This window comes from Fukomys damarensis, unplaced genomic scaffold (assembly GCF_012274545.1).
Source record: "Fukomys damarensis isolate Sample0158 unplaced genomic scaffold, DMR_v1.0_HiC HiC_scaffold_23, whole genome shotgun sequence".
NCBI lineage: Eukaryota > Metazoa > Chordata > Mammalia > Rodentia > Bathyergidae > Fukomys > Fukomys damarensis.
In genome coordinates, this window is record NW_022900935.1 from 4356260 (window position 1) to 4372465 (window position 16206).

Genomic DNA, 16206 nt, shown 5'->3' on the forward strand with positions numbered 1-16206 from the left:
CCTAACAGCATTCAGCTCCTGAACTCATCAATGGTTGAATCCACTGATCTAACCACCTTCCAAACACACGAGGCTTTGGGGGACATTTTAGACCTAAACTCTAAGAGTATAGGAAGATTCCACCAAGGCCAGGACTCTGAGAAACAAATTCTGAGGCAGATGTGTACACAGGAAGTTTTTTGGATAATGTGCTCTGGATCACACGTGTGGGAGAGTTGAGTCCAGAGTGGCAGAAGGAAAACATTAGCTGTGACTGGGTCACAACAAAAGCCTCAGCCATGCTTACTGGGAGCCTGGATCAGGGATAGTCCTGCAGTTGTGCTCCACTAAGACAAGAGCTCAGTAGAAGGGACGCAGCTGAGGGTGTCAGCTACCAACGCCCTCAGGAAGAGGAATGAGGACTTCAGTCCTGGTACATGTGGTGATATTTTCACGACCTAGCCCAAAACATACAGCCTCAACCCATATCCCCAAGGACGTACCAGTTTTGGGGGTGGTGGCTGGAAAGAGAGGGAAGATTTACGGTAGCATAAATGTGCCTAATAGAGGCGGGCAGAGAGAAAACGATCATTTAATAATGCACAGCCAGCACATTGCTAGGTATTCATGCATTAGCTCCTTTTATCTTCAAATCAAACCTAAAAGTAGATATTAGTACCATCTCGTGTCTTAGATTAGAAAATTGAGATGCCAAAGCGTGTTTCCCTGAGTTTATCATGCTAAATAATTTAATGAAGTAATTATGATCTGAATTTGGGCTCACTCTCATCCCACCCCTCTACAGCCTCACACTTTCTATCTCTACGGTAGAAAATATCCTCCTGCGGTCAATGACTCCAGCACGCTTGGGAAAGCTCAGGTCCTGGTACCTTCTTAGATCACCCCCACGCCCTATGATGAGCCCAACTAGTAGCACTTCAAGTATACAATGCCACAATTCAGGGTCGAAGCCGTAGTGAGCACCCAGTGCCAACTGCCAAGTTCCTCCCCTGCCCAGCCCTAGGCACCTGGACCACCGCCTCTTCCCAAAGCTGGCAGTTTCTTGCTCACTGCAATTCTCGGCAATGCTATGAGTTCAATGACCATGAACTTGTGACGGAAAACTCAGGGCAGTGAAACACACATGCTCCTGGTCAGGCTCCGTCACGGAGCCTACCGAGAGCTGACATTGCTCTTGTGTTTCCTTCCTCAAGTTGAATGCTATTTATACTACTTATTAGATGTCTACCATTAGGTTTCAGTCCCATCAGCAAAAAGGGCTGAGAACTCCTTACAGCCGTCACATGGCAGGGTCTTCTTCGGCAGGAAATGAAGACTTGTGAAGTTGTTTAGATGGTGTGGGGACAGGGTGGTAAACAACATGGGGATTGTGTTCTTTTCCCAGTCTCCTTCAGTTGTTCCAGTAAGGAAGAAACGCCAGCTTGGTTCCAGCGTACCAGAAAGACTTGCCTGACACTTGCTACTTCTCTTTTTAACAAAGACTGGGCCTCATGTTCAGAGGGATACCTACCTGGAACTTGACAACATGACTTCAACTGCATATGTTTGCCTTGGCCTCTTCTAGTTAGGGTCAATAGTGCTGGCTCTCCATTTACCACGGTAGTAACAACTTCCACTTTAAAATACATTGATTTAAATAAGCCAGGTCGATTTTAAAGAAAATTGTTAAGTAGAATAATAGCGTTTTGGTAAACACCATTAAAAAAGATTACGAATGCATGCCATTTGCCTAGCACATGCCCACCATACAGTGGCTACTCAACAGATATTAGCTATCATCTTATAGTTTTTTATTATTAGCTTTGGAATTTAATTGCATAGCTTACTACCAAAGTAATCAATGGCTCTGATTTCTTTTTCATGGGACTCTGGCAGTAACACAGCATCTTTTCTAATAAAGGAGAAGATTTCAAAAACTTTGAATTTACAGCCCAGTTTCACCCAGTAACCTGGCCAAGATCAAACTCTCTGTGGTATTTATTAAGAACTTATTATCTGCCGGGCACTGTGTTAAGGGGCTTACATCAACTGCCCTACTTAAATTTCACAATGCTATAGAGAGGAATTGCTATCTTTGTTATATAGTTGGAAAATAAAAACCAGAAAGGTCACTTTGAGGTACTTGAGGTCCCAGAGCCGGGGAATGGCAGCATCAGTATTCAAACCCAGGCCTTTCTGACGCCATGCTTACTTCCCAGAGGTGAAGTGAGGATTAAACGATACAACGGCGAGGATGTCCTCGACAGGCATTTGATACACGGTGCTCCTCAGTAAGTCGAGAACCTTCCTGGCAGAGGCTTTGTTATTTCCTTAAACTGAGTTCAAGAGCTGTACAGGAGGAAAGGCGGAGGAACCAGCTGCTGCCCAGGGGCAGTACAGATGGTGCACACCCAGCTTTCAGCACTTGCAGCAGGACTAGAACTTGCACTCCCCTGGCAATGTGCCTGGCAGTCGAGGCAGCTAATAAGGATGAGTAAGGGTGGGTGTACACAGCACATCTGCTGCTGCCAACCACATTTGCACTTTAAATGCTCGCAGCTGACAAAAGAGAACGCTGTAGGGATGAACTGCCCACTTCCAACCCAGAACAGGGGCTGAACTGCAAAGCACAGGCTGCACAGTACTGAGAAGTAGAAGGTGCTAAGCAGTAGAGCTGAGAGCAAAGGCTGCAGCTGGAGCCCTACATCCCAACAGAGCAACAACAAACCCAGGCACGGGGCAATTAAGGAGATTGGAGAGTAACGCAATCCACTCTTGTCTTCACCTGACAAAAGCACCCACAGAAATGGAGAATTGCCCTGATTTAAATGAAAAACGAAGCGCAGACGGCTTGTTCCGTACTTCAGGTACTTACACTGTATAATCAACACATCATCATTATGGGGTTAAATACTGAAAATTTTTTTAATCATTAAAGGAAAGGCTTAGACTTTCATATGCTGGTAATGCTTTCTCAATTTTCGAGAAAACTAGCTAAAAGGGAGAAAGAACATGGCTCGCTTTCGGGAGGACAGGTGGCCATGGACAGGCACTGAAAGAAGAGGTTTTCCTCCAGTTTGCTAGGCAGGAGCATCTTCATAGGAACAGGAAAGGAGAGAGAATCAGCTGACTGGAGGCTCTGTGTTGCAGAGACAGGATAAGCATTCAGAAATGGCTCCGTTAATTTTCAAGGGCATGAGCTGATAAATGTCAATTGTACTGGCTTGTGTGTGTATTATGCAAATGAACTCAAAGGGGACAGATAATGCTTCAGGGTCACCACCTGTCTTATTCCAATACCTTTCATTTCGAAAGGGGTTAAGAATGGCTGATTTAGTCCTTAAAATACCTGAGTGGGAGTCAACAGTATTCAACACCATTATTTCAGATCTGACTCACTTATTAATTCCCTATTTATATAAACCATGCTGCAACGCATGATAGATTATATTCATTCAATTTATCACCCTCGTGTCTGTCAGATGTTACTGAGGTCCAGAGGCTCTGTAAATACTAGTCTTCCCCAGACCTAGAAAAGTTGTGCTCTTTCAGTTATGGTCTCAAGATGGTTTGTTTCAATCATGTTAAATTAATAGGTCATGAATTGTTTAAAAGACTGAAAAGTGCTGAAAAGTTCAAAAGAAAGAAACGGCATCAAAGTGGGTCCATTCAGTTCATCAGATGATAAGATAATCTTACCAAAACACGGTCTCACATCAGCCCATTTCCTCTGTCAGCCAAGGCCACCAGAAAATAATTCATCAACCACAACCAAAAACATTTATTTAGGGGCTGGGGATATGGCTCAGTGGTAAAGTGCTTGCCTAACATGACCAAAGGCCCAAGTTTGATCCCCAGCACCTCAAACAAACAAAAACCCACGTATTTAATGCCTTCGGGTTATATGGGGTTTTCAGAGGCTTGGTTACCCAGCAAGTCCTCAGGAAATTACACCAGAAAAAATAGTCTAGAAGCTGCATTTCCTTCACCTATGAGACCACACAGTAGAGGAAATTACTACAGGCAAAAGAGAAATAAATATCACAGAGATTCCTTTCTTTTATCCCTACCTTCCACAAACTTCTTTATCTTACACTGCAAAAAGGACTAAGGTTTTTCTTGTCTGATCAAGACTTACTTAAAAATTTTAACGAAGTTATTGTAGTACTTTGTATTAACATACCCGTTGGTGCTGTTACAGAATGAGGATTTTTTTTTTACAAGACCGCATTTAGGGAATACAAGATAAATTGAAGACAATATTTATGCATCGGCCAGGAGCCATATGTCTTTTTAAGACAGTTACAGTATTGTTTTTTTTTTTTTCCTCTTCCTTTATTGTTGTTGTGCTAGCATTCATGCAATAAATAAAACTCAGAAAGCTAGAAAGAGAGTCAGGTCTCTTTAAAATCCATTTTTATAACATAAATTCAAAAAGAATTGAGTCACCATAAGCCTGGACAATTTAACAAGCCTTCCAGGTTAGCAGCTTTTCCCTCCCCAACTACATTGTGACAACAGACGTTAAAATCTAACAATAAGGGTCTTCAATAATAAAATGTGACAGATTTAGAGATGAGATGAGGGTCTAGCCTTTGAGACACCCCTGATCCATCCTAACTCCCCCTCACCCTCGTGATTTATCTTCTTTCAGATGATTCAGCAGAACACTCAGTGAGGTTTTAATGAGTGCAGAGCGCTGAGTGGCAGTCTGCTACCAGCCTACTGCACGATCCAGGCAACCCTCAACACCGGTCTACCTTATCTCCGGGCTATTCTACACTTTGCCAGGCTGACCTTTCTTTCTGTAACGCACACTTGGTCTGGGGCCCAGCCTTCAAGTCCTCTGCTTCTAGTAGCAGTCTTGTTTTCTTTTGAGAATTCACTAAAAATTTAAAATTTGCTTATCCCTGAGTCTCCAGTCATCGTGGCAGGGTTGGGGCTCGCCCCATCCTGAGCTAAGGGTGTTGGGGCTTGAAAATTTAAACTAGGCCTTCAGCACTTCGTATACTGCCTTCTTCTGGTAACAAACACTGAGATGAGCACTTGAACCAAGCCTGCCTGTAGCAGCCACCCAGACTCAATTCCTCATTTGTTACTGGAGCCACTAGAAAAGCTGATGACCTTCTCCCCTACACCTCAGTCTTTAAAGATGTGATCCAGGAGATGCTGCAACCATTCCATCACCGTGATGGGAAAGCCTACCTGAGAAAAGAGCCTGCCCAAAGGATGCAGAGTAAAAAGATGTAGGAAGAAACCAGTAACATCATTTGGGCTACTGGATCCAGCCAAGCCTAAAGCTGGGTCCTGGGTCCATCCCTGGACTTTTCCAGTTCTGCCGGCAAATGAGTCTGAACAGACAGACTTCTCATGCCACTGATTTCAAATGGCTCTGCTCTTGCTATCAAAACTTTCTCCTGCCTACAGAACAAAGTCAAATTTCTTTAGTCCAGCATCCACATCTATGCACAGGATAGCTCCAGCTTACTTCCCCACCTTTACTTTTAATGGATACCTTAAACCACTCGATCCCCAGAATATTCACCTTTGGAAAAAGTCTTGCTTTTTTCTAATAAATAACTCAAGTGCTACTCACCCCTTCCCCCAGAGGTTTCTCCTTTCTCTTAACTTTACATCACACTCACTGCATTCAGCTTTTTTTTTTTAAACATTTGTCATAAAATAACGTTACTGCTCTCATCCTCTAATTATTTTTAATGGGGCAGTATGGGTGCTGAGATGTGATAGGTGACCTCAAGGAGCTCGCCAACTAATGAATGAATCAGTGACCAAATATTTATGCAAAGTTTTATAATTATAATTAAGCAGTGTAAAAAAACTTTTTAAAAAGATCAGCCTTTCATAAGAAGGCATAAAGGAACCTAAGATGTACAATGAGGGACAGGGAAGGCCTCCCTGAAAAAGTGACCATTCATGCACAAAGAGAAAGTCGGTTATGATCAAGAGGGAACCAGACGGAAGTGATGAGAGCTGGGGTCAGAGGTCAGCAGCAGGAATTTGCATGGACTGTCAGAGGGGCTTGGCGAAGGCTCTAAACCCTATCCTACCAACAAACACAACGGGCGGTTGGCGGGGGATCATCAGGGAAGTGGCCTGAGCAGTTCTGCCCTTTAAAAGATCACTTATGAGAGCTGGGTGTGGTGGCGCACGCCTGTAATCCCAGCACTCAGGAGGCTGAGGCAGGAGAATCGCTGTGAGCTCGAGACCAGCCTGGGCTACATAGGGAGTTCCAGGTCAGTCTCAACTACATAGTGAGACCCTGTCCCAAAAAGCAAAAAAACAAAGCAAAACAAAAAAATCACTTATGTCATGCCACTTTAAAAAATGGATTAGAGGAGTGAACTGCTACAGTGGTACAGGGAATCGATCATGGGGGCTTGAACTTTGGTGATATCAATTATATTTTAGGGTTTTTGTTTCTGTGTCAGGGACAAGGTCTCACGATGCAGTCCAGCCTGGCCTTGAACGTGCATTATAGCCCATGCTAGCCTCAAGCTCCTCCATTAGCCTCTGGAGTGCTGGGATTAGAGGTATGCACTACTGCGCCCAGCTTTATAATTAGTTATATTTTGTAGGCCGAAGCCATACAACTTAGTGATTTATTGGATGTGGAGAGGGATGTGGGCAGTGGTTGCAGCTACTCTATAAAGATGGACAACGCTTGGAGGAAAAGCAAACAGGTTCGAAGGAGGCTTATCTCAGGGAAGTTAAATCTGAGGAAGTTTTAGAATAAGTGCATTTATTCAAAGATGGTTAGATATATAAGTTTGGTGTTTAAGAGAAAAGTCTAGCCTCTAGATATAGATTTGAAAGCCTGGCGTGGAGAGTTTTTAAAGCCATAGGGGTGGATGAGCTTACCCAAGGAGAGTGAGAAGCAAAAAGGAGACTGGGCCATAACTGCAAGAAGTCCAATTTTAAGAGGTTTATTTGCTGGGATAAAGGAAACACAGATAAGAGGCAGAAATCCCTAGCTTCCCAGGTGGACTGAAACTTCCTGAGGAGAGCAAACTAGCTAGTCTATTTCTCCAAAAAGACAGCGCTTTAAATTTAGCAGGTATTAAAGAAAAATTTAGGAATTATACTCAAAAGCACACAAACATTGGGCTAAGAATCTGAAGACTCAAGTGTCAAATTTTATGTCTGGGTGTAAAGAACATCCTTAAGTCCATATTCCTAATTTAAAATGGATGTGACAAATACTCCTTCATTCAGTAAGTATTAAACAGAATCTGTAAGCACACTTCCTAAACCTGGAAAGAGAAAATAGGGTAGATGGACAAAGAGAATAGTGCTCTCAGTGTTATTTTATTTAACTCTTACCACCTGCCTATGGGTGACAGTTCTGCAAAAGATAGGTTTTGCATGTGATAGCTGAGGAAACTGAGGTCTATGATTTTCGGTTGCACAGCCAATAAGCAGTCCAGAATTCAAACTCAGGTGCACCTATCTCTCAAATCTGAATTTCCTTGTCTACAACACACAGTCCTCCAGCCGCTATTCAACTAAGAAGGCAGTGTGGTCCTGACAAAATGTTAAGAGCTGCTGTAAATGCTATGGTTTAAAGATAGAGATGATCAATATGATAAGGGTGGTCCGGAAGTTCTAGAGGACCAGCTGGACCTTGCTAAGTCAGGAATGTTCATGGGGCAGGGCAGTGAATCCCAAAGCCTCCACACCAACATAAGCAAAGTGTCAGAAAGTCTCCTCCTATGTGCTTCACACAGGAGCTGTGAGAGTATGTTCTGAGAGTCATCTGGCTGGTCTGTCATGATGAGTTCTGGACCGGATGCAGGTAAATCCTTTAAGGTCTGGAAAGCATGTAACTTTGGCTCTAATTTTGCTTTTCACTGAAAGACATGATGCCGATTATGGGTACAATAAAACAACTAGTGGCTTTAGTAAACTATTGTCTCTGAACCTTCATTTAGTCCTATTTTAACTCAACTGGCATCTGACCCCACACTATCCCACTCCCTCATCACTCAATACTGTGCACCTTGATAAAACGGAGCCTAAATAGTCTTTCTCATGGCTCAAAGGCTTAGCACAACACTTTGCCCGTATTAGTTATTGTATATGTTTTTAACTATTAGAAAATAAGTAAAATTATACTGTAACAGTTGTCCAGCAAAGCATTGAGCCTTGAGAATGAAAAAGAGGAAGAAGAGAGGATGCCAAGCTTCCCCCTCCATTACTAGATTTTTATCAAATAAAGGGGGAAGCAGAGAAGCAAGCCCCACATGTTCCATTTTCAACATCAACAATCTCGACTCCCAAGTTAACTGGTCAATTGAAATACATTCTGAACTTGCCAGAGAACTCCACTTTCGGCAGCTACAAATTAGCGATTCATGTCACCCCCTTTAAAAGTCTTAAAGCTGCATAGCATAGCAAGGGCAATGTTCATAGTTCACTATTTGCAGGGAAGCAATCTCACCAAGGGTGAGGGTGGGATGACCTGAGGTCAGGAAACTATAAAGCTTGACCTCTTTCTTGATTTAAAAAAAAAAAAAAGAAAAAGAAAAGTCAACTGCAAACAATTACATAAAGGCTCAAACTTTCACAAGACCTCCCATTTATAACAGACTTAAAAGTATGCCAAGGGCTTTCTCTTTCATCATTTCCACTCGATTTCTCCACAATAACCTCTGAATAAGCAGCACTGAGCACAGCGCCTAAGAGTGCGGCTAATATTCACTGAACAAAGGCCAGACAGCACTTGTGAGCATCTCCCTGCACAGATGAGAAACTCTGGCTCAGAGCTCGCCCCAGGGCTCCCGGAGGGGACGGCGCTCAGCGGGCCCATCTGTAAAAAGTGTGTGCGAGGGCCGAGATGCTTTTCCTCGGAGTCTGGTGCGCTCTTCAGCGTTTCAGCAGCCCGCGGGCCCCAACGGCCTCAACCTTCCGTGCCCAGGTCCTTTCGGGGTTCAAGATTTCCAGCCCTGCTCTCGGTCCCACCTTCCCGTCCCACCCCTTTCTCCGCGCGCCGCGCACCCGCTCGGCAGCCTCCTCCCCTCGCCCACCTCGACAGCCACAGTTAGAGGAGAGAAGAGGCCGGCCTAATTCTGGAGCTGCTGAACCCGGATCGGCTCTAAACACGGAACCAGTCCGGCGCTGACTAGCCCACTGCGCCTGCGCAAGAGTCGCCGCAATTCTGGTAGGAAGGGGAACCTAAGCCTTGGACTTTGGTTCCGGTGTTTGTCGGTGCTGCTCGCTGTTGGCCTTTCTTGCCAGCCTCTTGAAGAGCAACTTCCATAACAGATGGACCCTTAGATTAACAGTCCGGACTGCTAGTTATGAAAAGGAATGAAACCCCTAGCAGAATGAAAGACAGGCTAGGAGCCTTCCCACCACCTGGGATGACTCTGAGCCTTAGTTTCCTGGCTGTTCATGTGAGGTTGAAATACACTCTTAGGTGTAAATCCCTTATACTGCTGCCTGGCCCATAGTGTAAACACGATGTTAGTGTAAAGCTGTATCATCCCAGGTATTTTATTGCACAAACGTTATCAATTTTACTTTTGAAATAGATTTATTTATTCCCCATTAAGTTTTTTGATACATTTTAGGTATACAGTACAGTTACAGTCATCATTGGGGTCTTGTGCCTTTACATGATGTATCTTGGCTCTTATTTTTTCCCCAATCCCTTGCCCTCCTTCACCCCCCTCCACCCTTTCCTATTTACAAAGACTTTGTTTCCATTTTTTTTCCTTTTCTGGTATTTTTCTTTCCCTTCTTACCTTTTCTCTACCTCTCCCACTTCCCCTACTCTTTTAGACCTTTTCTTCCTATTACACAACATCAATTATACATTTTGATCCTCATTTACACTCTTAGTTTTGTTTTCCACACCAGAGAAACTATTCTGTATTTACACATGTGTGTCGTATGACTTCCACTCTAGTATGGCTTCAAATATGCATCCACTTAGCTCTAAATGTCTCTAGTTTCTCATTCTTTATGGCTGAGCAGTACTCCATTTTATTTTTTTTAAGCCTCATCTTCTTTATCCAGTCTGCAGCTGATGGGCAATTATTATAGAATTATTTATAAATAGAATTATTTATATTGTTAATATATCAGTACAAGGTTTTTTCCTCCCCTCTCATCCTATTTAGAAGCCTTTTCTCCTTTATCTGAGTATTTCACCATCTTTCCTAATCTGCTGATGAAAAGGTGTTTTTATCTGAAAAAAAGTGTCTTTGGTTGAACATGTTATATAAAAGAAAATCTATAATTTTCATGTTGAGAAATGGAAGTGGAGGCCTCACTCAACATTTGGCTAGTGAAGGCTACCACAATATTTCCTTACTTTTTACAAAATTTTTCCATTAATAAAAAAAATCTCACTTTCTTTTCTGAGACTATAGTCTTACTTTCCTTGCAATATATGCATTTGGTGCATTTTCAGTCAAGAGTTGGGGTCTATTTCTCCAACCCCTTGAATCTAGGATGACCTTGTTTTTCACAGAGACAAAGCAACAGAATTTTCATTGTGGAAGTTCTATCCTTAGATCTCAGAGCACCTGTAATGTCCACTCTCTTTCTTGCAGCTAGGGTGACCACCATCCTAATTTACTTAAGTCTTCCAGGATATGGGAAACTGAAGTTTCCCAAGGTATGGAACACTAACTGCTAAAACCAGGATGGTCCCAGGCAGACTAGTGTGCTTGGTTGCCCTACTTGTTGTCCTGAGACTGCCATCATCCTTACAGATGAGTGAACCCAAAGAGAGAGGGGCCCAGTCAACATTCAGCACAAACAGCTCTTGACTCACCCAGACCCAGTCCAGTCCCCAGATGATAGCAACTGCATGAGTTAATTCAGGTGAGACCAGCAGAACCACCAAGATAAATATATCAGAAATTGCTGTCTTTACAGAACTGTGAGCAGATAAAATAGTTGTCTTTTTTAAACTACCTAGTTCAGCAGTGGTTTGTTACATAGCAATAGGTAACTGATACATTTCTATAGTCCCTTAACTACAGGATATAATACTTTTTAAAAATCCAAAGAGGCTGGGCATAGTGCACATTCCTATCAGCCTAATGTTAGGAAGTACGTAGATCAGGAAAAGACAACATAGTTTTAGTTCAGGACTTGGGAAAGAGCAGGAGATGAGACCACAGATGCAGACAGAAGCCCAGTCCTGCAAAACTGTTTGTGCATGCACAGAAGTTAAGACTAACCCATTTGACATATAAATCCTCCAATTACCTCTACCTGCACCCACCTCCTCTCAAAGGACTCTTGTGACACGGTCATGTTGTACAGAAAGATAAAATAGAAGAAAAAATGCCTAAATCAATTTCAGCAAATTAAATCTCACCAAACTACCTCCTTGTCTGCAAAAGGAAATGATAATTCACACACAATATGACCTATATCTTAGAGATGGGATGAGTATCATGTAGGTTAGTATGGGAAGGGGTTTTATAAAATAACAAGCATTTTGTAAACATAAAGCTATAATATTGAAGTGCTAGGACATCCAGGCCCTACCTTTTTGATCCCATGATATGATCTCACCTATCGCAGTAAGAATCATAAATGTTTCACCATTGCTTTTGGTCTGTCCTTGGATTCTCCCAGTCTCGTGTAAGAAATCTTTGTTCTTTACTTACTGAACCAACAGGTAATTAGTACACTTTCTAACTTTTGTTTTATAGGGTTTTTAAACTCATAAGCATAAATTGTTTCATCGTCTGACTACGTATTCACTGAACAAACTTTTTTTTTTTTTTCGCATCTGCCTCTGTGCCAGATACAGTCAAAGGTAGTAAGAATACACTCACGAGCAAGACAAAGTCCTTGTCCAGAGGAAAAGACAGATGCTAAAAATCACTGTGTAAATAGAAGCTCAAGGGGTGAATAAATGCCATAAGAAAAAGCTCAACGTGGAAACAGTGACGGGATGGAAGAAGGGGGCCTCCTGGTCAAACAACGGCGTTGTCAACTGCCGAGGGAGAAAACTTGTAGTCCCCGAACAGTTTAGGAGCAGCTGGGGAGCTGTCCTTTCAGCACCCCTTCCATTCACTGCTCCCCTTTGCTCATCGGAGATGTTGGACATTCACTGCGGTGTGTGGTGTAGCTGTGGTAGGGTGAGAGGAGAGAAGATAGATAAGTTGTTGTCTTTTTCCCAGAGGGAGTGCACGAGGCTGGGAGTGTTGGAAATGCGCGATGCTACAACATATCCATTTTGCTTTCAGCCATATAAGAGCGGTGAAGTATTTGGTTCTCTGTTTCCTTCACAGCTCTCTTCTCCATGCTTGGTCATGCATAGATCTCCATATGGCCACCCCTGGAAATGACTCATTTCTTTCAGCTTCTCAGATATTTGCATCTCTCCTGCCTTAGGACCTTTGCTCTTCCTGCTCCTTTAGCTTGGAATTCCCTCATCTCTCCTTTCTCCAGCTTGACTTAGCTTCTGCTGAGATGACATTTCCCCAGGGAATCCTGCCGCAGGGTGTTCAGTTCAGACTAAGTCAGTGCACTGAATATGTACAGGCAATGATGCTGTATGCAAATGGCCACAAAAGCTCAGCAGCTGACACCACAAGAATACATTGAACTCCGAATGTGCAGGTAGCCAGAGGTCAGCCGGCCTAGGTTGGGAATGGCTGAGCAGCAACGCTGACCTCAAGAGGGCTTTCACTCATCTTCAGGCCTGTGAGGTCGACCAGCCTCGGTCCCCAACCCCTCTCAGTCGGGAAGCTCCACAGGAACGGTGCTGCTCCACCTGTCTCTCATCCTTCTCATGGGTCCAGCAGGCTGGCAAGGCAGGTTCTCAGGGTGATGTCAGAGGTACAAAAAAAAAATGAGAACATACCAAGGCCTTTGAAGGCCTATGCATGGGACCAGATCACTGTCACCTGTATTTCTCCATTCTGGCCCAAGCCAGTCACATGGCAAGATCCAAAGTCCAGGGGCTGTGGAAATATACTTTGCTGTCATGGAAGAAACTTCAGGGCTGGGGATTTAGCTCAGTGGCACTGCACCTGCCTCGCAAGCACAAGGACCTGCACCAAAACAAAAGTCACATAACCAATTTGACAATACAAGGAAAGGAAAAGACCTAGAGCCCACGCCAATTAGGTTTCCCATTTCACCATCTCAGAGCAACCTAAACTTCAATTATGAGGCTTGCTACACTTAAAATACTTACAGTATACCTATTTCCTATGTTATTTTCCCACCAGATAATAAACTCCACAGGGTAAAGAACAAATCAAGATTATTTATTTCTAATGAGATGCCCTAAAAAAAACTGGTTGATATGTACAGGTGTTCAACAAATACAGTCATACCTTGCTTGGTACTTTACTTCTTTGAAACTCATAGAGTTTGGTACTTGACATGTTTTTGTTTTGTTTTGTTTTGACACAAAGCCTCTCTATGTAGTGCAGGCTGGACTTGAACTCACTGTGTAACCCAGGATGGCCTCAAACTCACAGCAATCCTTCTGCCTCAACCTCCCAAGGGCTGGGACTACATGCGTGCGTACCACCACACCCAGCCACCTGACACATTTTGACTTGAAAGTTCTGTCCTTATACTTGTTGTTTGTTTGGTACTTAAGCTAGAATGTGTCTATTGCCTCATGACTCACCACATTTTCCAGCCAACACAATGCATGTGGTATATATTTTTGTACTCACAGTGCTTCCTGGAATCGATTAAAGACAAGTACCGAGGTTCCACTGTATTTGTTGATCAAATGTGTACGTGTGGCGGAAACAGTGGCAGGTGTTCACAGGAGTGAGGGATAGTTCTGAGTGGGACAAGGCGAGCTTCCTGGAGGAAACAGCTGTGCCTGAGCATTAACTGCATGTCCCTCCACCTCACTTCTTCCTCTGATCTTGGAGCAGACTAAAGTTCACAGTTCTTTGTTCTAAACACTAGCATTCCACCACCTGTCCCTTTGTAGGTGGCCAGGAGGCCCCTGCAGGGCTCAGATGCAATTCAGAGTGCCCTGAACTGGAGCCACAAACTCTCTAGATTGTACCACTGGTGTTCCTATTCACACTCTCCATTGGCCAGTCTGCCTCGCATGCCCTAGCCTTGCAATCCTACCTCCAAATGGTAAGCAAAATGATTTTGCACATCAAAAGCCCTCCGATAGCTTTACATCGCCCTTAGGACCATGTCTGGAGCCCACACGCTGCTTACGCCATTCTCAGCAACCTCAGAAGGAGCACCTCCGCATGACATCTCTTCAGCCCCCTCTCTTCTGTGTGCCCTGCCTTTACCACTAAGCTCCAACAGCACTGTATTGCCTTGAATTTCTAGAGAACAACAAGCTATTTCCTGACTGGGTCTTGGCTCACACAGCATCCTCTGCTAAAAATACCTGAAGTCACCTCCCCACCCACCCTGACATACCTCTTCTGCCTTCCATAATCAGGATTCCAATGTCCCTAGTCATTCTTTACATCCTAAGTCTTTCCTTATACTTCTGTGAAACTTCTCTCTCTCTCCCTCCCTCCCTCTCTCTCTCTCTCTCTCTCTCTCTCTCTGTCTCCATTTCTGCTTCCCAGACTTCTATTACAGCACGTAAAGTATGCTTGGGTGTGTTTCCAGGACATACTAGCTAAGATCATGGATTTCAAATGCCAGCTATGCCCTGTGGCAGCCTCTCCTTCACAGTGTGTGGGTTAAATAGGTTACAAGGACTTAGAACATTGTTAGAACACTGTGTGATCATTAAGTGTTAGCTACTGTTTTCTCTTCTCTTCTTCCTCTCTTCCACATTCTTCCTTTGTTGTCCTGGCTGCTAGGAAGCTCTGAAAAAATGACGAGATGATCAAAATATCTAGCCTCTCCTCCATTAAAGAGCTTCCCATCTAAAGAGGAGACAGGTATGAAATCAATAATGTTTCAACTAACCAGTGAACGAGAGTATTGAGTTTAAGGAATATAGGTATTACAAAGAATATAGCTAAGAGAGGTTAAAATGCGAGGGATGAGTGGGACAGGCACAATCATGTCTGCAAAAGATGTCCACATACTAATCCCAGAACCTGTGAATATGTTATCGTATCCATTGGCCAGATTTCCTGTTGCTGGGACAAAATATTGACACATATAGCTTAAAGGAGGAGAGGTTTAGTTGGGCTCCTGGTTTCAGAGGAGTCAATCCATGGTCATGTGGCACCAAGCCAAGGATATCATGACGATGGTACATGGGTAAAACAAAGCTACTGTCTTCAAAACACAGGGGAGAAGTTCCAGATAGGAAGGAACCAGGCACCAAGTATAGTCCCCAAGATTACCCCACGATCCACCCAGACACACCCAGAAGTGTGCTCTGCGAATCACGGAGTCTCTCAAGCCAATCAAGTGGACCATCAAGCTTAAGCTCTCTGTTATCTTAAGGGCAAAGTGACTTTTCTGGATGTGACTAAGTTAAGGACTGGGAGGTGGGATGATTATTGTGGACCACCTGAGCAGAAGAAGCAGGCAGAAGTACCTGCATCACAACGGTAAACCATGAGAAAGACTTGACTGGCCACAGTGGCTGTGAAAAAGGGGCCAGGGACATGGAATGTGGGCAGCCCGTAGCAGCAGGAAAAGAACCAAAGAAATGGATTCTGGCCTGGGGCACAGGGAGGAGGGCAGCCCTGCCCATGTCTCCTCGTTAGTCTTAGGGAGATTCCTTTTGGATTCTGACCTCCAGAACTGTCAGATAACTAATCAGTGTTAATTTAAACCAGTAAGTTTGTGGTCGTTTCTTAAAGCAGTAACAGGAAACACATGCAGGTGGTCAGTGCAATGCATTATGGGGGAGAGACAGGCGAAGGAGAGAAGAGGGAAGGGGTGAAGGGGAGTTTAAATAGGGGCTGAAGCACTGGGGGCGGCGGTCTCTGGGACCCCTTGGACCTGACGGCCTCTGACGCTGCTTATGGGAAGAGCACCTCCTCGAAGTCAATATTTACCCAGGGCAGCTCCAATTTGCACGGCTACTTACTCGCTTTGTTCTGCATCACCTTTCGCCTTCGTTTCCAAACACTCAAAATCAAACACCGCAGGCCCCAGATCTCCTGCAAACATATGGAGCAGAGATCCCCGCGGACACAATGGCAACGTTTTAAATGTAGATTAATACTTTAATATGAGCCCAGCTCAAGCACGGTAATCCTCCCCGCTGCACAGTGGACCTCAGGGGAAATCACGGTTGGTTTACAGGGACTGGCAGTCATCTCT

At 44.0% G+C, this 16206-nt stretch overlaps 1 protein-coding gene across 8 annotated transcripts in view; it reads right to left on the bottom strand.

The window, feature by feature from the left end:
* Nucleotides 1–9128, bottom strand: part of Pla2g2c (phospholipase A2 group IIC) — a 59018-nt gene extending 49890 nt beyond the window's left edge. For 6 of the 8 annotated variants that reach the window (XM_033767864.1, XM_033767861.1, XM_033767862.1 and 3 more), the window contains exon 1: nt 9024–9127. The gene's annotated coding sequence lies outside the window, so the exon portion shown is untranslated. Of the gene's footprint in view, nt 1–9023 lie in introns of all 8 variants that reach the window. The other 2 variants (XR_004518679.1, XM_033767865.1) reach the window with 2 other exon arrangements.
* Between the last annotated feature and the right edge of the window lie 7078 nt (nt 9129–16206).